The following is a 23,803-nucleotide window of genomic DNA, read 5'->3' as shown; positions in this document are numbered from 1 at the left end:
AGTTCCAGACCTTCACAGAACACTGAATGTGTCACACTGTAGATCTGCGACAGAACAAGTGAGGGAAAACCATTTCATCTCAATCTTAAACAAGCAGGAGCCATAACAGCAAAAGCTGCGTCACAAGTGGTCTGGCTGTAGCAAAGGCTGGCACCAGTGACAAACACTGCTTTTTAAAAATAAAATTGACATCAGACACATTTAAGAAGCCTGTAGCTGCGCTGCTGCTTGTGGAACAGATACAGTAACCACAAATAAGATACCTGATGCCCTTCAATTCTGCTTGTTTTGTGAAGGACAGTCTTTTCTGAACAGTCTCCTCAAGTGCAAGGTCTTGCACCTGGGTTGCAGCAACCTCGCTATCAGTACTGACCGACAAACAAAAGGATGGAGCACAGCCCTGCCAAAAAGGACCTGGGGGTGCAGGTGGATGCCAAGCTGGCCATGAGGCAGCAATGTGCCCTCACAGCCCAGAAAGCCAACCATATCCTGGATTGCATCCAAAGAAGAGTGGTCAACAGGGCAAGGGAGGTGATCCTGCCCCTCTGCTCTGCACTGGTGAGGCCTCACCTGGAGTACTGCATCCAGATGTGGAGTCCTCGGTACAGGAGAGACATGGACCTGTTGGAGTGCATCCAGAGGAAGGCCTCTCCTATGAGGACAGGCTGAGAGAGCTGGAGCTGTTCAGCCTGGAGAAGAGAAGGCTCTAGGGAGACCTAAGAGTGGCCTTTCAATATCATTGGGGGGCTGTAAGAAAGAAGGGAACAGACTCTTTAGCAGGGTCTGTTGCGACAGGACAAAGGGAAACAGTTCTAAACTAAAAGAGGAGAAAAATAGATCGGACGTAAGTTTTGTTTATTGTTTAAATGCTAAGGGCGGTGAGGCACAGGAACAGGTTGCCCACAGAGGTGGTGGCTGCCCCATCCATGGAAACGTTCAAGGTCAGGCTGGACAGGGCTCTGAGCAACATGATCTCACTGCAGACACAGCGGAGTTGGACCAGATGACTTTTAAAGATCCCTCCCATCTCAAACAATTTATGATTCTATAATGTCTCAGGCACAGCGTGCAGAAAAAAAGTTGTAAGTCAGCTCACACTTACTGGCTCAGAGTGGACACAACTATTTTCTTGCTTCCAGTAGCCCCTAGCTCTTTTCTCTTCTCTGGTGCCACATGCAGTATCTCCATCAAAATCCACGTGGGAGGAGGTGGGCAAAAACAAGGAGCCCTTTTAAGTGGTTTTGCATTTTCACATTTCAAAGAGACTGCAACTGCCCTTAACCATCTACACTGTACTCACAGTATTTCACTGAATACAACAACGTCTGTATACGATTTACAAATACTCAGCTTCACTTCACTTACAGGATGAAGGCATCGATTGGAAGATACCAGGAATCTTAACCTGCCCACATTCCAGACCATCTCTATGATTTTAAATTTTCTGAGAAAAAAGCCTCCCTTCCAAAGCATTTTAACATGTGCCTTATTCAGCTGCTGTCCTGATCGAACTTGCCATTTGCTACTCAAGAAACTGAAAAAGCGGAAGGCTGGCACGTAAGACAAATACGTAAGGGAACAAAGACAGACAATGCAAACACTGTATAACTGCAAAGCACAGTCATTGATAGACAGAGTTACCGTAACCTGTGATAATTCCAGCTTGGCACAATTCCCATTTTTGTGAACATACCTCACCAACAGTACTGCCAAAATGTTGTCTTTTCCTCCCTGCGTGGATGGCTAAGGGTGGATGTGGGAGCAGTTTTAATGCTGTAATCACAAAGCTCATAAATCACACCAGATCACAAGCATGTGCAGCCAGAGTAGTCCAGGGGCCTTCCAAGCCACAACTGAGCTTGGTAACAGGAAAGTTCCCCCTTACAGAACCTGAATGTTCAGAGCTGCTGTAGATTGATTCGCATCAGCTGAGCACTTACATAAAGAGGTGATAGGCTCTAGTTCAAGTCACTTGGCTAAACTTAGCTTAGAGTAACAAACCCTATGAGTTATTAATCAGCTATTTCACTATGTCTGAGTCCCATGCCATCTGATAGCATTATCTTGAAAAAAATATCAAAGCAATATTTAACAGAAGCGGTGAGCACATTCACATTGTTACAGCTTTGTACTGATTTCTGAGCTGGGCATGCTCTGTAGACAAGAGGCAAAACTTGGACAAAACATCTAAGACGGCATCACTATGCCCAAATGCGTTTTGCCCACCAGCAATGAGATGAGACAGGATGACAGACCAACTCCGCACTCCTATCTACACCATCTCCTAAGCAAACTCCCTTGTTTGCAAACCCACCCATGTAGGTGCAAACAGAAGCTGATCCAACTAGCGTTGGTGCTGCCAAGAAACGCATTTCCTCTTTTTCATGCTTTCTTCTCATTTAAGTTGTCCGCATACTTTACCACAAATTGCCATACCCCAGGGCACCATGAAAAAGTGCAAGTGTCAGTACAGGAGCCCTGCAACAGCCATTTGCAAGCGCACAAAACAGAGCTGTTTCATACTTTCATTTGCTTTGTGGTCACTTGGAAGAACGCAACTACAAAAGCTCCATACAGAGCAAAATAAACATACCCTGGGCAGAGCTCACGTCAGTGGAGATCTCCTAACCTGAAGGTCATATTGTCAGCACTGTAAATGTGCAAGCAGCTGCTGACATTTTGATCGGGTCCATGCATTGCAGGGTGCAAGATCCAAGACACTGTGATTTAGTGATACATCCAAGGCATCAGGGATTCTAGACTCTTCTGCCTCCACAGCTGAGGTACTGTAGATACTAACTATATTTAGCCAGATGCATTACTGTATCTAGCAATAGCAACGAGTTGGTTCTTTAAAAAATTACAAAGTAGAACAGCCCAGATACGCATTATGGGTTCCTAAGACAAAACCCCAACCATCCTGATAGAAATGTCACAGCTTTATAACGTAATAGAGCCTCCTAAATTCCACCCTCCCTCCCCACCCCCCACCCCCACCAAAAAAAAAACCCAAGAATTTTGACTACGTTCCTTTTTCCTTCTCCAGCCTTTTCACTGCAGACACATTATGGCATTATGGTTGATCTTCATACAAAAAGAAACAAGTAACAACCGAGTGAGTCATTGTGATTCAAAGCCTGCCTTTTCCCTTCTAGAGCGCAGATCCTGCAGCCAGACTCATTAGGTTGGCTCCTACAATCAGCTCCCAAAAGATGGGCGTGCAAACTAAAAACACAGAACAAATAAATGTAACTGGTAATACACAACCCCACAATCTAGAATTTACTCAAGGAACTATTCCCGAGTTACAGGGCTGCCCTCTGCTTCTCATAACTGACATTCAATTAGACAATGTAAGATCTCAAAGTCCTTATACATCTCCAGTGATAACTGACAAAACCACCAAATAACGCAGTGACAACAATTCCCCCAGCTCTACTCTTCAGCTTCATGTACAGCCAGTTCCAAGTTGCCACACCACTGCACTGTTAGCTTTTTGCCATGAAACAAACAACAGTTTCCAGTTAGAAATCAGGACAATCAATAACAACAATTTCTATTCAGAAGAAAAATGAATTACCTGCTGCAGGATTCACCATAACTCCAATTCAAATCAGAACCAGAACAGGCTGAAGCCCTCTTATCTCATGCTTTCCAGATTTCTACAGTTAGAAATTAAGTATTCTATAGCAAACTCTTAGACTGAACAGCTAAGTCAAAAAAGAAATCTTTTACTACCCACATTGAAACAACTGCTTATCTTCTCTTTTTCAGATAAAAGCCTGAGAACAAACAGAACACAGTACTCCATCTGCTATAACAAACTACACTATGAGCCAATCCTGACCATACAGCCCCTCCTATTTCCTCTTACTCATTTCTCTTGCTATGATATTATAGCATGCCTTTATCATCAAGTCCTTCCCGTTGGTCACAGGATCAAAACAGTAAGCCTGCTGCTAGGTGTACTTAGGAATTTCCCCTTCAGCCTTCTTGATGAGGTAATTAGTGCTAGTCTACTATCTCACATAACAGAAATGGGACCAAGTATTCAATTTTCCCTGCTAATCAAGATTATTAAGATGATGTTTACTGCATTCTTATATATACAGACATACATATGTATACACAGACACACACACACACACATATAAGTATACATGCATTGGTAACAGTCAGAAGTAAGATGTGAGGACAAAGCGGTAAAGGGACAGAGGAGGGCAGGACTATCCCCAGCAGAGGCAGCAAGCTGTGAGACCATGCTGACCCAATTGCACAGGCACAGCCTCTCTGCATGCACTTCCCCAACCATCTCAGGCTCACGCTAGCGAAGGCTGTCCTTCAGGCACACCCCTGCCCTACCAAACACCTACCCTTAAGCTATATATTCCCATCACTCCTTTTTCCTCAAACACTAGTGCTTGCGAATCAAAGAAACCTGGTTGAAACAGGAAGAGGGCAGAAAGCAAACCATGCTTTCTGCTGGTTTAAAGCAGTTTTCTGCTAACTCAGCCCCCTGAGCTGGTCCACTGCAGGGCCATACAAGAACCAGTGCTTAAACGAGCAGTGCGGATGAGGAAGAAGGAAGGACTGCCCTCCTCTGCAGCTTCTAGAGCTTACCAGGAAACCACAATTTTTAAGAGTCCAATACCTAAACCACTCTTGGTTTTGCTTCTTACCTCTTCTAGAGGGTCACCTCCCAAAGTTAATATGAAGCTTCGAGGATTTTCATATTGGTGCTGCTGCAGTGTTATCTCCCACACCTCACTGCCTAGAGAATAGAAATCCCTGGTGGGATGGAATCATCAGCATGCACGTTAAGCACTATGAGTGCTTACCTATGGCACTACAGGGCTGAGGGGAACCAGGTGAGTCAAGAGAGCCAGAACTCACAGGGTCTACACAAGCGTTAACCCCAGGCTTGAAAGCGACGACCTCTTCCAGAGATACAAGGAGACTGTGGTTTCAATTTCCATTTAGCCAGATGATTCTAACAGTCACATGAAACTGACAGGCAGCTGACGAGTCGAGAGAGATTTTGTTTTTGTTGAATTCACATGTGCTGGTAAAGAAGCTGTGCTAGACCTACAGATTCAAGAAATGGTACATTTGGTCAGCTGGCAGAAAGGAGGAAAGATCAACTTTCACTCCAAGTGTTTCGAGTTTCTTTCTTAAAGGGAAAAAAACTACTTATGATGAACCAGAACTGTTTTTAGTCCACCTTAATTGCAACTACTGTCTAAATACCAGGTGACAAGTAATGTGAAAAAATATTGCAGAACAATCCATTTTACATTAGCAGATATGTAAAATTGATTCCAGTTCTTAATTCTTACTCTGTTCACATAGAGTAACAAGATGCATCCCTAGTATTTTTGCAATTAAAAGAAAAACCACATTTAAGTGTATACTAGCCTACATTTTCTGCCATCAAGTATCATTATCAATAACCTGGGAACAGAATAAGAATCCAAATAACTTCCAGTGAATGAGCTAAAATCATAACAAAACAACGAATGTTGAATTTAAGAAATCCACTTTATTTTCAGGAAGTATATTCAGCATCCACACCCATAATGGCATCAAGCTGCCTGCTCCACTAATGCTCAGACATTTAGCTACAGACATTTCAAGTAAAAAAGAAAAGCCCTTCTTCTCCTTCCTCCTATGCAGCACATCAGCACAGGGAAGCACTAAATGAAATAAAATTGCAAGCTTTGTTATAATGTCGACATGTATCCTCCAAAAGCTAATAAATGGAATGGAACAGAATGGGTGCAGCGTTTACCTCTGAAGGGGAGAAGTAATGAGGCCAAAGAAGCTATGAGGCTGACTTACACAAAACAGCCAGCAGTGAGCAAAGCAAGATGGCCCTCTGTCCTGGACATGCTGCATTCTCAGCACCTGAAAATCCCAGCCTCTCATTTAGAACACTGGTCTTTTTCAGAGCAATACACCCCCCCAGGTTAGCTTCCCATATGAACTTCCCATATAAATTGTACCATAATACAAGCACTGCCTTATCCCAAAGAACATAAGTTGTTTCAAACTTTTGTAAAATGCATTCCATTGCTTGAACAACTCGTATGCTCTTCAGAGAAGAGCCTGGCCTGCCTAGAGTTTTTCTGTTGTAGGAGGAATTAGTAATACACGCTACCAATTTCCCTAGTGTTATGAAAAGGCAGGTGTAGCTCTCTTGCCCATTTCTCTTGTCCGTCGAGGATGTCTGGCTCAGACACTCCACTCTGACAGGTCCAAAAGTGCTAACAGCAAAAAGAGCAGCCAACACTGATCTAAGTGACTGACAGGCTTAGAACAGAGATGCACAAGAACAGGATTTAGATCTAGTACTGGCACTGACTCCTGAATGACCTTGGTCAAGGGTTTTGATCTTGTTGACCCCATCATCCTTTGCAAAGTGAGAGAAGACTATTTTTGTTGACCTGTGAGTCAACAAAACTCAATTCATTAGAAGTTGAATGCTTTGCAGCTTACACAATGCAAAAGGACAAAGTATTTAAGAAAGTTGCAACAGTTTCTAAATGAAATCTCATTTAGTTGATAAAATCAGTACAAGTGACTGTCACAGAGAACTTCGTGTTCTCTAAAGGAAAAAAAAATGACAGCATAACAAATACCCAACAGGATTACAGTAGAAACTCCTTTGGACTTTGGGACGGGACTGTATTCAATTCTGCCTCACGAATGCAGCATCCAACCTTTCCCAGTCTTTTTGTTCTAACTAAGTAAGTTATCTTGAAAAACATGACTTCGGAGAGAGCTGCTATGGACTAATATTCAAGGGAGGAATACGAAAATAATCAAAGGTTACAAACATTTCAAACAATCAGAAGCAGCATTTTCAATTCAGATCACCTTACACTGGAAATTTATGGCTCTCAGATCAGCCACAAGTCACCAGGTCAAATCATAAGTGCTTATCTACCACCTGACGAGATTACATAACGCTCAGAAAACATAGCAATAAAAGCACTGCTCTTACTATGACCTTCACACGTGCGGGTAAACACCAATCACCATCCCTTCCATGCAGTAACCCTTCCTTTCCTTCCTGGAAATGACCATCCATGTTGTACTACCACAGAAAAAAAAAAAGTCTATCATTTCTTTGTGAATGCAGAGCAATCTGTGGCTACTCTGCTACAGGAGAAGTTTCAGAAAAAGAAATGACAATATCAGAAAGACTGATTTCCTCCTCATTACCTTACATGTGTGTCTATACACCCTCAGAAATACAGCTACTCTTAGACAATCAGAGCCGCACAGAAAGAAATTCCATCCAAGAGAGGTCCAAAACAAAACAAAAAATAGTTGGAGGATTTTGATGGTACTCTGGCGTTTTCCAGCTCTGCTCACTGTACAAGTCCTACTGGGGCAGTATGTTTTTTAGGCATTTGAACTGCGATGTTTCTGCTCACTGCAGCAGAGCAGAAGGTGCCCTCCTTGCAAAGCATGCAGATGTGCAGTGAGTGATCACAACTTACAGCAACCACCCAACTGCCTCAAAGAGGTGCAGGGAACTACTTTAATATATCCACAGTTTTCCTATCTCCTAAACTTTGGTTTCTATTAAAGGATGATATAAATCAACATAGCATTATTATGAACTGCACTGAACACTGATGATAAGCAGTTTTTCCCTGCTTTATCTGAAACACTGCAATTATCACACTTTGAGGGGGGGGAGGAAGTCCCTCTCCTGTAAGTAATAGAGGTAGGAAAGTAGATGACAAGCTTATCTCCAGAAATAAATGAACAATACTAACATTTTTAAGTCTAATCTTAGGCATTCTCTGCATCCCTCTATAGTTTATACATATTATTTGAGGAGCATTCTCAGGACTGCTTTTCACTTTATAATATTTCTCAGAAATCCATCAGCAGAAAACTCCCCTCAACTTCAGAAGGGCTAAAAACAGCTACTTCTGGTAGACCAGTATTACTCTAAACAACCAGAGAAAAACAAAGAAACCAGCTGAAGGGGCTGGCAGTCATCACTGAGAGGCCACTCCTGATGATTTCTGATGGATCACATCACTCCCATGTTCAAAAAAGGCAAGGAGGAAGATGTGGGGAACCAGAGACCGGCCAACCTTACCTGCAGCCCTGGCAGGGTGATGGAACAGCTCATCCTGGAAACCATTTCCAGGCACATGAATAACAAGAAAGTCATTAGTAGCAATCAACATGTATTCACTAAGGGAAATTCACACTTGAACAACTTGATAGCATCTAGGCTTAAACAATCTAGATAATGGGGAGAAGTGGATATTGTCTACTCTGATTTCAATAACATCTTTGTAAGGAAAGGCAATAGCAGATACCCAGTTCCAAATTACCCCCCCCAAAAAAAGGATGACAGTCAAAATCCAGTTAAAGAAAGAAATATTTGCTTACCCATGCCAAGGATCAGAGCTCCCCAGATACTCCAAAAGGAGAGATGTCCAGGTAGAGATCCTTCCCTCGTGGCAGTCAGCCTTTACATAAGGCTTAGGGAGGGTGGGACCAGGTTCCAACCCTTGTGTTTGCACAGGTGAATTACTTTCAGTTGTGCTCCCTCCGGCTGGCTGTGTCCCCTCAACAGGTGCTCAATCAATGCTTCCTGCTGTGACTTAGCCATTCCCATACAGCCTTTTACATTGAATTTAGTAAGATCCTCCTAGATAAGATGTTAAGGGATGTGCTGAATGAACGGTCAGGTGGATTAGAAACCGGCTGAATGGCCAAGGAGGTGGTGATCAATGCCAGTATACCGAAGGTCAATACTAGTCCAATCTCATTTAACATCTCAGTTAATGATCTGAACAATGAGGCAAATAATACCTTCAACTACTCTGCAAGTCAGCAGGAATGTCTGATTCCTTAGGATATTTCACATTTAATTAATAGTATCGGGACAGTTTTTCCCCACCCAGAGTGCTTAAACATCCATATAGAAGTCTTAACTCACACCAAAACACTCCAGCAGAGTCATAATTTCATAGTTCTGATAATCACCTCGTAGTTCTTTCTGGCTTTGTAATGTCCACAGGTTAATACTACTCTTCATAAGACCAAAGAAAAATGCTCTGCCAATTTTGTCTGAATTTTAAAGAGTCTTTCCAGGTAAGTTTGCTAAGAACAAATAAATGAAGAAGGCATAAAGAAATTAGTTTCTATATACTTTATACATTTAGAATGTTTTACACATTAAGTTTGAGGAAAATATTACAGAGAATATGATTTGTGGGCATCCTGCTCAGGAAAGGGTACTCAGAAACACAGACCGAACTGAAAACTTCTGGAATGAAAATACTCAAACTAATTTTTAAGCATGTTCTCATTCCATATCACAAAGGAAAATATATGCGTGTATCCTAAAAACTTCAATTGCTCAGTATTTCCCCCTTCTGTTCATATAGATGATGGGAGCTAAGATTATTTCATAAGCACATAAATACATACTGGCTACTGTCAGCCTCAGCATTAAAACTAAAACCTCACCTACCAACATGTAACTGGTTTTGATTATACCAGAGCTGAGAGCGTAGCAGTTTCACAATCAGCTTATGCTCACTGAAGGCTTTCTCACCTGACACCAAAGCCTCAGCCACTGACTCCTATTGCTTCCTTTGCCTCACTGCTAAGACGTGCTCAGCTGCCCAAAGGATTGGGTCAGATGAGATGGACAATCCTATTAAAAACTAACCTTAAAAAACAAACAAACAAACAAACACAGTTCTCAACTAAATCATGGAGTTGCTTCCCAGCACCGTGACACAGAAGGAGGTGGAAAAGGGAATCTGCAGTCAGATTGCCCCAATAGGTAGCAGTATGGTCTTGCGTCACAAGCCAATAACAAAACTTTGCAAGAGCTTTTACACCAAGCTCCTCTGACATTTTCTTCTATTTCTCTGACTCCTACAGTACTCTGAAGTTCTCCTGTAAATGCCAGCAAAACCAATTTGGAACAGGCTGTCCAGAGAGGTTGTGAATGCCTCATCCCTGAAGGCGTTCAAGGTCAGGCTGGATGGGGCCCTGGGCAGCCTGTGCTGGTGACTGGCAGCTCTGCCCACAGCAGGGGGTTGGAACTAGATGATCTTAAAGGTGCCCTCCAACCTAAGCTATTCTGTGATTTTATGACTCGAAAGAGCTCCAGTATACGTCAGAATAGTTAAAAAAAAGGGGTCGGGAAAAATTGGGAGAAAAAAAAAGACTTCTCAAGGAAATAGGACAGCTACAAGTCACAGTACCGTTTGGGTTTACAGCATCTAATGGATTGCAAGTTGCAAGTTTAGACAACAATCCTGTCCAGAGAAGTAGTAAGAAGGGCAAAGAATCGACTCCAGTCACTAACTAACTTATTGAAAGCAAATCTGCCAACATAATAGAATCTAAGGCTCTGAGCTAATCTGTTTGTGCTATCAATAAGCCTCTTAGCCAGACAATCGTAAGCAGGATGACTATAGGGCATGACTTTTTGCACTGTAATCAATGCAAATGATGAATCAAAGTTCAAATAAGGGACGGTTTTAAACAGAGAATATTAGTGGTGAACGCCTGAAATTAATTTAGCTGACAGCACACTATTCACTATAAAGTAAAATAAGAGTGCTTGTGAACTTGCACAGTTATCTCAGTCAAACCAGACATGCAGGCAAGCTTCAAATCAGACAGCACATGGCACCTCAGAGGGCCTACATTCACAGAAAGTTAGTTTTCCATGTTTTTCTCTCTCCCAGTTACCCTGATCCCACAACTGAATCCACAAAGCTGACCCCTCCACACATGTGCAGCATTCCAAGGAGGCAATGGTATTGCTCATGGAATTTCAATGACACAAACATGACTCAGAAACATGTAACTTCACTGCACCGGCATGGTAAATCACAAACCAGTTCTACAGTCCCAGAATTACAAAGCTGACTACATTAAGTGCACTGCCTACAACTCGGATGCGTATAGAGACCAGAAAGTATTTATCCTATCCATTACATTTTTACGATGGCTCTGAAAGACACTTGGCAAACAGTTGCTACTGGAGTCTATTCCTCTTAATGGCCCTAAAACTACACAGAAGTGAGTCTCATTCAAAGCAGAAACCAGGAACCGTAGGATCATCACACAGGAAGATGGCACTATGCCTTTGGTCACTTTACAAGCAATCTGAGAGTTATTTATTGCTTAATTGTGATCGTGGTAGCATCACTAAGCTTTCTACAGCAGCAGAACTTATCGTACACTTGGAAACACAGACAGCTCAGAAGGGAAACAGAATCAGTTATAAAAAAAAGCCTACAGGTTCTGTGATCAGCAAGCTAAAATACAGCTCCTAATTCCACGTTCTGGTTAATGGGATTTCTTATATCTGTTCTTGCATTCATATGGAAGTGTTATGAAAAGAAAGAGCACATAGAAGCTACTGATAAGTTTTGTAAGAATTAAAATGGGGTTATTCCAGAAGCTACACCAATGATGTCAGTGGCCCAGAATTAGAGACTTGCTGGAGGAAGCACCAGTTTTGGTAAGCAGAATAGTATTAGTGGGGCAGAGGGAAAAAATGTTTCCTCCAAAATCTGAAGCAAATAATGTTTTTTACAAACAGGAAACACTCCGCTAACCCTGAGTGCCACACACAGTGTACAAGATCCAGGTAACACAAAACAAAAGGTGCGATACAAATGCTACTTCTGCTGCTAGTAGCAGGAGCGTTAAACCACCCCAACTTTGGAAGTTAAAGAAAACTATTTGAAGGACTCAGCAAAGAAATGCATTTATAAAAAAACAAGGAAGCAAAGCAAGAAAAAAAAATGTAACTTATGTTTTTACTTCCCCCCTATTCTTTCCCCTCTCCCAAGGGAAGGTTTAAAGAACATAGGAAATCATCAAGAAAAACGTGTACAGCTATCAGAGAGTGAAAGCTCTGTTTTTAACTTCTTGCCTTTAAATGTTGCAGATACTGCCTCAACAGCACTCGTTCTGAGAATACCTTCTCCTGAGCTATTAAAAATCAATAAATCTTGCATTAATGTACAACCATGGCAGATATAGTGGGAAGCTTCAGCATTTTTCCTTGTAATTGCTTCATACTCATACAGTGAAAACAGTACAAAATACTAGTTTTGATCAAAAATATTTAACCTGTACTAATTTGTCCAATTCTAATCTCACTCTTCTACCCCTACATGGACTGGTTAGATATTTCAGAACGCAAAAGGAAACTGTTAGAGGACGTGGAAAAGCTATGATCAAGTTACTGCTACAAAAGCAGCTGGCACTGCTACAGGACAGTGAACACGTGAAGCAGCAACCAGCTCAGCTGTGGGCTGCAGCAGAGAAGACCACCAAGAACCTGGAGGCAGGACATCCAAACCCCTCCAGGCAATCTCTTCCATCTGATCTCACTCCCTGCCACAGGCAACTTCACCAACTCCCATCTGCATTCCAAAAGCTGATAAAGTGCCAAGTTAACATCGGCTAAACTTGCAGATCACATGCCAGTACTGCTTCACTAGCCAGAACTCTGGATTAAACCAGCCCAACGATCGGACACTGCAGCAATAGCTTCACATTTCACTGAGATTTTAAGCATACACATAACAAACAAGGAACACCAGATTTGTTTACATATGCACCAAATGACGTTAATACTTCCTCAACACACTGCCACACCAACCCATGCTCTAGAAGCAACTTGGTACAAAGGAGTTTTGTTGGTTTGCTGGGTTCTCTGCCCTACATCCAGAGAGTTAGTTCTACTGCTGTCATCCACCATGTGCTTAACTCTTCTGACAAGTGAGAACCCATGCATGCAACTGACAGAAACTTTTGTTTTACCTCAATAGAAACGCAAACTATCCATGCATTCAGCCACCTGGGCTCCTCTTAACACAGTGGCTCACACTAAAAGCTGAAAACTCTGCCTTCCATTAGGATATTTACACTTCTGTTTATGCTCCTCCACAGTGATGCTCACTGGAAAACAGAAGACAAACAGCTGTAATCATGGTTTAATATCATGTTGATATGTGCTGCTAAGATTACTCTTATCTGTTGACATCAGGCTCAATTACAACAGGTTACAGTCCCTAAGAGAAGGCACAATTTTGTGCATCCAGCATCTGGGGTGGGAAAGAACACATTTTCATCACAGTTCTTGTGGAAGCTCCAGAAGAGCCATTAACAGAAGCAATGTAGAATCATAGAATATCCCGAGAGGGAAGGGACCAACATGGATCACAGCGTCCAAACCCTGACTCCACACAGCACCAGCCACAATTCAGACCCTATGACTGAGAGTGTTGTCCAAACACTCCCTGAACTCCAGCACTTGGGGCTGTGCCCACTGCCCTGGGCAGCCTGTTCCATACTTGCTGTCCTCTAGTGCAGAACCTGTCCCTAGCCCCCACCTGACCCTCCCCTGACACAGCTCCATGCCATTAAACAGCTCCAGTATGGACAGAAGCAAGGGCCGCACCGACAGCACATGAAACTGCGTGATATACAACAGTAAAGTATGCACCTGATCATCAGAACAGTTGTTTTTTCTCATTGTTGCTCTCCAAAAGTCTTAACACCTGTGATTTAATCCCAGTGATCAGAACAGTTCAAATAAGGCTAGAGCTGCCAAGACAGTGTCCACACGGCAGCTTCTCACAGAGAACCGTGAGCACAGGAGGAGGAGAAGTCTGGCCTCCCACCCACTGACAGATGCTCCATTCCTTGTACATTTCCTCTCGCTTCCTAATTTTACACAAAACATGAGCTTATCTAAACATGAAGTTCAAAGCAGCCAGCTGCAAATCAGTGGACGTTGAGACTTCAGCCTTGCTAAAAATATAATGGAATATTTTAGTCATTTTAAATAGAAGTATACCTCTGAAAGCTATCTGTAATCCTGGACGCTAAGGAAACGAAGTCAATATTTAAAGTCCTCCCCAGCGGCTAGGAAAGCTCCCACTCTTAAGGGGGTCCTCCCGGCTGACGGCGGCAGCACTGTACCTGTCAATAATTTACAGCTCCGGTTTAGCAAGCGATCCCTGACACTCGGTGAGCAGCAGGACCCGGCTGCCCCGTCCTGTCAGCAGCCGGAGAGGACAAAAGAGCACACACGGGCGGCAGAGCCCGGCGCCCGCCCACCCCCAGCCAGTCAGCCGGCTGTGAAGGTCGCCGGGACTGAGGGGAGCGGGAGCCGCGTCGTCCCGCCCGGCGACCCACTTCGCCGCCCGGCCAAGGGAGCGGGCCCCGCGCGCTCGCCTCCGACTCCCGCTCGCTCACCTGCGGTCACCGCGTACCCCCCCCACCGGCCACAGCCGCTCAGCGCGCCCCGCGCACTCACCCCGCAGCGGGCCCCCTGGGCGGCGGGACGCGGGCGGCGGCGCCCCCGCCGGCGGGGGGAGCCTGGCTGCCGGCGGCGGCCACTGCCGGGCTGCTTCGCCCCTCACGGCCCGCCCGCGGCCCGCGGCCCCTCAGCGGCGCGGGCAGGGCGCGGGGGCTGCTGGGGCCGGCACGCTGCTGCGGCTGCTGCTTCGCCCTCCGTCCGCCGGCGCCTCATGAGCCCTGCGCCGCTCCCGCCTCTCTCCGCCGCTCCGGCCGCCCGCTCTCGCACGGCGCCCGCAGACCGCCGCAAACCCCTCCCGCCGGCGGCATGCAGCCGGGCCGCGCGGCGTCCTCGGTGGGCGGGCACCGAGGGGCGGCCGCAGCGCAACCCCCGGCGGCCATTACCTCATGGCCCAGCCCTGCCGCGGGGAGGGGCAGCCCGCCGGCTCCGGGGGTGTCGGAGGGACGGGTCAAGCGAGGCGGGAGTTGAGGTCGTTGTGGAAATTGGGCGCTCCGAATGGGTATTGCTTCGAGTTTGGGAGGAGTGCTGCCCGTGTCCTGCCAGAAAGTAGAAGTGTGAGGGCAAGATGCGCCAAAATGCGCCAATACCAGAAAATCCCCAAGGGAAGGGCTTCTGGTTGCTGTCCCACCGACAGAGAAAAGCTTCGGTCTGGGTTCTTAATGGATCATAAACCAAAGCAAACCAGAGGGAATCATGGCTCACCGAGCTATATGTTGTTGGAGGGATTGTTTACTAGTGAGGAAGACCAGAGCTGTGTCTGAGGTTACGGCTGTAAGGCAGGAACGTTGCAGCGGTGCTAATGACAGGAATCAGGAAGCACGTGATGTATGTGAACCACTGCTAAGTACACATGGATTCAGGGTTTGACTCTGGATAACCCATAAGAAGAAATGGCCCAGTGGTTCCTAGATACAAGCAAAGACATGGGTGAGCTTGGGTGATAGAAAAGGGGGAACTGTTGAGGAGAGCAGCCTACCCTCCTTGGCTTTGTGGAGAAGCAAAGCAGTCACTGGCTGGGTTTTCCTGGGGCTGCCCGTACCACTCATGGTTCTTGAGTCGTGATTCAGTTCACCAACATGACAGAACCAATGTTTTCTTTGTATGTTTTCTTCCAAATTAATGAAACAAGTAGATTCACCTTCAGGTCATATGAGTATCGGGAGGGAACATAAAGGAAGCGATGGAACTGTGTGTACGGGAGGACCTTACTCCTTTGGTACCACTGCACTCACATCATGTCAGTATTCTCAAACCAACTCATCCTGAAAATAGGAACTTCATGCTACTGCTAAGAAATTTAATGCCTGGGCATCACCCTAACCCTTATCCTTTCACTTCTCACCCTCACTTGCAAGTTGCATTGTTTCTTTTGTGCCCCTTCTTCTATACATGTGACCCTTGGGTTGGACTGCGAGGTAAATCAGAGGGATTTAAAGGATACTTTTCTAATAAAGTCCCAAAACAGAAGTTGCAGGAGAGAAAGAACAAGTTTGTGCAGTGGTAAAGAAGAGGCAGAACCACTCTTTGAGCAGCAGCAGGTCACTAATTATAGTAATAATGTGTAACATCAGCCCAAGAGACCAGTGAGAACGAGGGGTCTGCAGGGTGAAAGGGAAGTGTTTTTGAGGAACAGAGCTTGCTCTGTGCTTTGAAGAATGGAGGGAGAAGGAGAAGGAAAGTGAAGATAGGCTGGTACAGGATAAAATGAAATAAACTTTCAGTTCCACAAAGCCAGAGGAAGACTGAGCAAAAATATCGTGGCATTAGAACCCAAGAGCAAAAATCCAGAGCTGAAAAACATAGAAGACAGAAAGGCAGAGAAAAGCAAGTAGAAAAGTGAATGAAGATCCACACCAGCAGCAGAGAGAAACAAGTCTGCACGACTGCAGGCTTTTGGTAGAGAAGAACCAATTGATCTGTCCTATCTGTAGTGAACAAGGATTTGAGATGAACTGCTGAGACTGAAAGGAGTTTTGTTAGAGTGTGCACAAGTCCTTAGCAGTGGGACAAGTGGCAATGATGTGCACTGTATATACACAAGAAGAAACTTTAATTGAAATAGAGGTAAAACTTCGTTAAAATGTCCATTGTAGTTCTTCCATATAGCTCTTTGAAGCAGTAGCTTTTAAACTAAAACATCTTCAGTTACGTTTACACAACTGTGACTTTTGTGTGTTAAAAACAACCTTTTAAACAAAAGCAAAATAGACAATCCTACATTTTTGTTTATGAACAAAAATATTATTTTTAAATGTGCAGATTAAGTGTACAATCTGCAAGAAACTGCAGTTAGTTCATGAATCACAGGCTAAATAGTTCCAAATGTGGAAACTGGTCTTAATTGAATACTACAGATTTGAAAAAAAAATTAGGCTGTGCATACACAGAATATTAACAATGGCTATTTAGCAAGCTTTAATCTCAGAAATGATTGAAGAAAATCTGAACTGTACAGAAGTACATAGCAAATGTATGCCTTTTTCTCATTATGAAATGATTGTATGTGTATTATGACCAGATGACCTCATGTTAAAAGCGGTAGTTTTTGTCTATACCATATCATACTATGGCTGGACTATCTCTGCATTTGCCAATACACAATGTCCCAACAGCATATAAGTTAATACATACTTTGTTGTGATGAGATCTGCCTAACATAAATGAGGCTGCCAGCATAGAAGGGAGAGCAGATGCCACACAGAGAGGATCAAGGAGGAATCCCAGCAGCTGCCCAGGAGAGAGCATGTCAGGGTTGAGAACTTGGGGCTAAGGGATCACCAGCCTCTTGCATGTGTCTCTACAACTTATTTTATGGTCCCTGTAAAACAACTGAAGAATACAATATTGCTTTAAAAGCATTTGAAAATAGCTTTAGAAATCTCTGGTTTATTTGCCAGATGAAGATCCTAATTGTAGCTATGATTATCCTGTGGATGACTTTAATCTTGGAGAGCAAGGCAATTCCAACAGGTATAAATGATCTGGAAAAATATATATATATCACTGAATCATATCCTGGAAGTGTATCTCAATAACTATAGTGGATCTAAGAAGAAAGGAATAGCTCTGCTTCCTCTTTTTGTTCTGCTGACACCTGGTGTCACTGGCCCCATTTCTCACACTTCTTTTATATCAGCATGAACTAAGGAATGTTCTAAGTCCTCTGATGGATGTAAAGGGAAAAGTCTGTATAATTCTGCCCATACAACAACTTTCCTTGTTTAAATTATATTTTATTGCAAAGCTATCACTATTTCTTCTACTTGAATATCTATCAAAACACACAGAATTCTACAAGTTGGCTGGCTGATGTGTAAAATTTGAAAATATTGGTACATTTACACACCAGAGGGATGAGATGCCATCCAGAGAAACCTAGACAGGCTCAAGCAGTGCGCCCAGGAAAACCTCATGAGGTTCAATAAATCCAAGTGCAAGGCTGTGCACCTTGGTTGTGGCAACCCCCCACTAACAATACAAGCTCAGGGATGTAAGGATGGAGCACAGCCCTGCCAAAAAAGACTTGGAGGTACCAGAGGATGCCAAGCTGGCCATGAGGCAGCAATGTGCCCTCACAGCCCAGAAAGCCAACTGTATTCTGGACTGCATCCAAAGAAACGTGGCCAGCAGGATGAGGGAAGTGATCCTGCCCCTCTGCTCTGAGCTGTTGAGGTCTCAGTACAGGAGAGACATGGACCTGTTGGAGCACATCCATAGGAGGACCACAGAAATAATCCAAGGGATGGAACACCTCTTCTACAAGGATAGGCTGAGAGAGCTGGGGCTGTTCAGCCTGGAGAAGAGAAGGCTCTGTGGAGACCTGAGAGCAGCCTTTCAGTAACTAAAGGGGGGCTGTAAGAAAGAAGGGAACAGACTCTTTAGCAGGGTCTGTTGTGACATAACAAGGGGAAACAGTTTTAAACTAAAAGAGGGGAGAATTAGATTGGACATCTGGAAGAACTTTTTTACAATAGAGGTAGTGAGGCTCAGCAACAGTTGCCCACTGAGGTGGTAGAAACCCCACCCTTTGAGACAATCAAGGTCAGGCAAGACAGGTCTCTGAGCACCCTGATTGAGTTATAGGTGTCCCTGTTCATTGCAGTGGTTTTGGGCTAGATGATCCTTAAGGGTCCTTTCAAAAGATTCTACGATTCTATGATTTGATTACACATATAGATTTTAACAACTAGGTATGGAATGTAGATATTGCTGGGAGAATCAAATCAGTGGAAAAGATTTTGTGGTTCAGAGCTGTAAGCTTCTTTCAGCTGGCGTGTCAGCACTAATGCTTACTCCTTCTTCACCAGCTTCCTTATTTGAATTTTCTTTCCTGCTCCTTTATTTTTCAGGAGCAATGCCAGCTTATGGCATTAGTCTGAAGTGTTAGTGAAGCTGTGACCTAAGTAGAGCAGACACATAAAATTTTAAGAACTTAAGTAAAGTGAGAGACTAACTTAAGGATGAAATCTTACACACAAACTACAGCCTACACAAACTGAAGAGACAAATAAAATGAAGGAAGAAACATCTTAACAAGAAAATTCACTAAAAATATCCTGCATAGAGGATCATATGTAGTAATCATAGCAAAAGAAAGCATTATTCCGGAGCTTACAATATGAAGAAAAACACTGAAAAAGCAAAGAATGACTCAGATGATGGGGGTTTACACATATTCAGCATTAATGAAATGCAAGCTGGAATAAATAATTGGTAAAGCTCTGATTAGCATTAGAAGTGACGACAAGTAGAAAAATAAAGAGGAAATTAAATGCAAGATAGTGGAATGATAATAAATGTACCAGGCTTGCACTTTGGAAGAAAAGGAAAAAAATGTTCGGTGAGGCAAAGTCAAATGAAAATTACTTTGTGGAATGATTATAGTAAACAGGATGCAAAGGCTATCCTGAGTATACAGGCTGAATCTTCAGACTACGTAACATAAAAGCCATTGCTTTCTACTGAAACAGTCAACTGTTTACTCAGTAACAAAGCATTTGACTCCTGCACAAGTCCAAGCTGCTGTATGTGTTTGAAGAAAATGAGGTGTCCTCCCAGCATGCTATATGTACAACAGATGAAAGTTAACTCAACCAGTACAGCATCTGCTTTACACAGTCACTAGCATTAGAATAAGGAATAATTTTAACATTGAAATAGACAGAAAAATAAAGCATCATTAATAATTTTACATAATCTACAAATTACATAAGCAGCATGTTAGTCATAGGAAAAGCAAGATTTTAATGAGGCCTATTCAGCCTTCCTGGATGAGCAAAGGTAGACATTTTAGCATACCCTGGTACCAGCACGTAGGTTTAGGTATTGACAACACTGTTAGAAGTGAATTTTGCAGCAGAATATCAGCTCTGCCAGCCAGCCTCACAAGTCATCATCACCTCTGATGATATTCAGGAATGCAATGTAAGGAATGCCTGTTAGAAACTGTGGTCATTCATCAGAATCAACACCCTTTTCATTAGTAGATAAAATTCAATGCAAACAAAAATAAGAGGAGGTTGCTTTCTGCTTCAGCATCATATACAGAGAAGGAAACCAAGGAAACACAATGATTATGAGAAAGTAAAAGTAGATTGTACTATGCCTACCCTTAAAGGTATTAACTCAGGTAGTATTGGATTTTGCAGATTATCTTATCATATCTCTCTCAAACCTTAGACATAAACAAAGCATTGAGACCATAATGGAGAAAGAGAGAACACAAGCATGCTATACGTGCACAACTGGTGACCTTACAGGTTGATCCAGTGAGGCAAGACTGGCAGCACTGTTATTATAAAAGAGATTGCCAGTAATTTTTGCCTCACTGAGAAAACAAACAGGTTGGCAAGGGCTGTGCAATGTTTCCACAGTGAAACAGTTTAAATTCTATGACAGGGAAAACAAATTTCCAGAAAGAAAAATCTCAAAAACAAATTGAAAAATCATTGCTACTCCCAAATATCAGCAGCATACAATACCGAAACATCAACATTTGAATTTCAAGAAGGACCACTGAGTAGAGCTGACTCCTTATTGAGAGCAGTCTTGTACCAGAAAAAAAAAGGTGCCTAAATCATAACACAAGAAACACAGTATTACCACAGAACTGCAGAAATAGGAAAAACACACAGTTTTCCTCAAATAGTGACAGTCTATGCTAGTTTCAACATTGTTGGAAAAGAATCTGAGAATAAAAAGCACAAGATTAAGATGAGCTCATGTTCACATCCATCATCCTGCCAAAATGGTCTAAGACCAGAAGAATGGCCCTGTGTACTTCCCAGGAATGACAGAACTGTCAAGACAAATGGAACATAAGATTATATACAGGCAGCTGAGTCATAATTACCCAAAACACTGAGAATAGAAACTCTCAGAGGAATGGGGGGTCAGTTTGGAAAAGATGTAGCTAAAGGGAGCAGGAAACACCATGTACTGAGAAGATGGGATAGAACATGAGTAATCGTCATAGCTGGGAGGAATTCTAGTACATGTGGCAAAATAGAACAGAAGTATATAGGGTCTTCAGCAGGAATTAAAGCAAACTAAATAACAGTTTCTTACCAAAGGAAAACAAAAGATGGAAACATATTTTAATATTACAGGCGACTACTCAGGCTTTTGGGAACCAGGCAGAACGTCAGAAGCTTCCACAGCACCCACTGAGGACATAGCAGTGAAGTGTTTAAGCATTCCTGAACTACATAGTTCCAATCACGAGATCTCAGTTTACTTTAAATTAGATCATATATTTATTTGAGTACAAGAATTTGATTTAATCTGACAATCCCTTATGATAGCTAGGCGAGTAAGTAGCAAAGCTGAGTTTGCTGTAGAGTTTGCAAAGAGTTTTAAAATGCTGTAAACAGCAAAGAGAATATTTAGCATTCCATTCCTCAATACGGAAAATATTCCCACAGAAAAGTTTACTGCAGCTGAGTACAATGCTTGAAGACTTGTTCAGTAACCAGCAGTGGAAGCACTAACAGATGAAAACAGTAGGAAAAGGGCCTGTGATAAGAGTTGCAGAATTACAGCTCTGATTTATATTTGTATATACATTAATTATTCAAGATAATTCTTATACAAGAAGCAGGTGACATTTTTGAAGGGATAACTCCCAATTCTTATACCAAAGGGACTCTTAACAAAGAGAAGAAATCCCAACCTGGAGTATTTTGAAATTATGTATCTGGATGGTGAGAAAGATACAAATGTGTAATGAGGCGTTTATCAATAACACACACACACAAAAACCCCATAGATCCTAGCTAAGAGGAAAAATGGGAGCTATGAATCAACAAGCCCCCTTAGTCTGCTTTCAATTGCACTGAACATTCTTCATTATAGACTTCCAAATTAAATGGTCTCTATGAATCTCTGCCTTGTTATTAAAGAATTTTGTTTGTGTTTCTCTGTGCTCAGTATTGCTATGGCCGCTGTTACATGAAGATTTCAAAAGACTGTTAAAGTTCATACTGCCTCATTCTCAAAAAATGAGCTAATTATCTCCCTTGCATAAAAACCCAGTCCCAACCTGGGTTAATTTAGCAGAAAGCTGTGCACAGGAAGAAACGCTAGACATTTTAAAGGAAAGGCAGTAACTTGATTGTTATTATGTCCTCTTAGGCAGGGACAATTCAATTAAGACACTTTTCTAAGATCCGCATCACACTGCCGTTGGAACTGGTTACGTGCGTGAGCTAATGTTCTGTTCCTTCTGATTTATATCGGTCACCCTCATCAAAACTAAAGTCAGTATATACAGCTTTCAAAAATCTAAATAAATCCCTCTTCAAAGCTTACTTTCATTGTGTCGACTAGAAGAAACTAGGTGACTTCTATTTATATATTCACTTTATTTATATCTAGTCAACAACTCGCTTATATTAAAACAAGAACTGGGCAGTCTCAAAGCTGTGGCTTTGTTGGTAGTTAACTCTACTTGCTGAAATAATGCTGCAAAATGGGACAGGATCTGAGATTACTGAGAAATGAGCAATTTTGTTGCACATATATCATGCACACATGATATTTTTCAGCACTTGCCAGCTCAGTAATTTCAATAGAACGGCAAAAATCTTGTCTGTGTTCAGCACTGACCTCACATCAATTTGTGGACTCCCTACCAAACCCATGAAAAGCTGAACAGTGACAAAAGTTTTGGTTAGCTGGGGCCTGGAGCATCTTCCTTATGAGCTGAGAGACCTGGCACTGTTCAGTCTGAAGAAGACTGAGGGGGAATCTTATCAATGCCTGGAGGTATCTAATGGGTAGGAATCAAGTGGATGGGGCCAGGCTCTTTTCTACAGTGCCCGGTGACAGAACAAAGGGCAATGGGCACTGGATACACTGGATACAGTGGATACAGTGTGGATACACAGATACAAACTGGGATACAGGAAGAACTTCTTTACTGTGGGGGTGACATAGCACTGGAACAGGCTGCCCAGAGAGGTCATGGAGTCTCCTTCTCTGGAGATATTCAGAACTGTCCTACATTCTTTCCTGTGCAACCCACTATAAGGACTATTCTTTAGCAGCGGTGTGCAAGTGATGGTCTCCAGAGGTCCCTTCTATCCTCCGTGATTTTGTGATTCTGTGAATGACGCTTGATTTCCTTCTGGTTTTCCTTTGTGCCTATAGCTCTGCTGCTGGAAGGATGAAGCCCAGCTGGCACATAGCTCTCAGTTCTGCTGCTGTCCTAAAACATCTCTCCCTAGTAGGATGGTTTCTGACTTTTATTTTAGCAGTGTTAGGGGTGAGGTTGTGAAGTTACATTCACACTGAAGCCTTTCCTATATGAAGGCCCAAGTCCACCATCATCTAGCCTACAAACACCAAACCCTTCCTGACAACGACACTGTATCTTTTCTTTTATGAAACCGTGTGGAAATGGACCGACGGGCTTAAAACCGTTAGGAGGTAATGGACATTTTAAGGGCTAAATTTTGTCGTAAGAGCGAATCCACCCGCTGAGCGATCACAAATTGCCGTGACGGCAGCGCCAATGCTGGAACGGAGGGCTTTCAACGCTGTAATGGCGGATCGCGCTCCCACGGGTGCGCGCCGAATAACGCCGCGAGCTGCCGCAGCCCCTGACCGTTAAGCCTGGCCTGGTGGTTGCCCGGCAACCGGGCGGTGCCTCCTCCACGCCCCACCCCGCCTCGCGTGGACCCGCTGCGGCCCAATAGCGGCTGCGGCGTCCGGCCCTGTCTCCTGGAGACGGGGTCACGGCGGCGACCACCGGAGCTGTGCGCGGGGGAGAGAAGGCAGGCCTTCCTGGCGCTCTGCGGCATTTCCTTGCTAGAATACGAAAAATAAAAGCCATCTTCCCGAGTCACTCCGTGTATTGTGCTGGTTCTTCTCTTCTTGACTCTTTCTTTTCGGTGCGTGGCGCTGGGTTCCCCGTCGGGACATATCCACGTCCCCCCACAGCGGGGCGTGCGGCGCTCCGCC

At 43.4% G+C, this 23,803-nt stretch overlaps 1 protein-coding gene across 3 annotated transcripts in view; it reads right to left on the bottom strand.

Annotated features, from left to right (window-relative positions):
• The window catches only part of TRAK1 (trafficking kinesin protein 1), a 131,077-nt gene extending 116,789 nt beyond the window's left edge, over positions 1 to 14,288 (bottom strand). Inside the window, exon 1 of one of the 3 annotated variants that reach the window (XM_046938177.1) lies at positions 14,002 to 14,288. The gene's annotated coding sequence lies outside the window, so the exon portion shown is untranslated. Of the gene's footprint in view, positions 1 to 4,679; positions 8,507 to 14,001 lie in introns of those variants that run through there. The other 2 variants (XM_046938178.1, XM_040696040.2) reach the window with 2 other exon arrangements.
• Positions 14,289 to 23,803: the final 9,515 nt, after the last annotated feature.

This window comes from Gallus gallus, chromosome 2, assembly GCF_016699485.2.
Source record: "Gallus gallus isolate bGalGal1 chromosome 2, bGalGal1.mat.broiler.GRCg7b, whole genome shotgun sequence".
Taxonomy (NCBI): domain Eukaryota; kingdom Metazoa; phylum Chordata; class Aves; order Galliformes; family Phasianidae; genus Gallus; species Gallus gallus.
The sequence above is the reverse complement of the archived record's forward strand: the minus strand, read 5'-3'. Positions and strand labels throughout refer to the sequence as shown.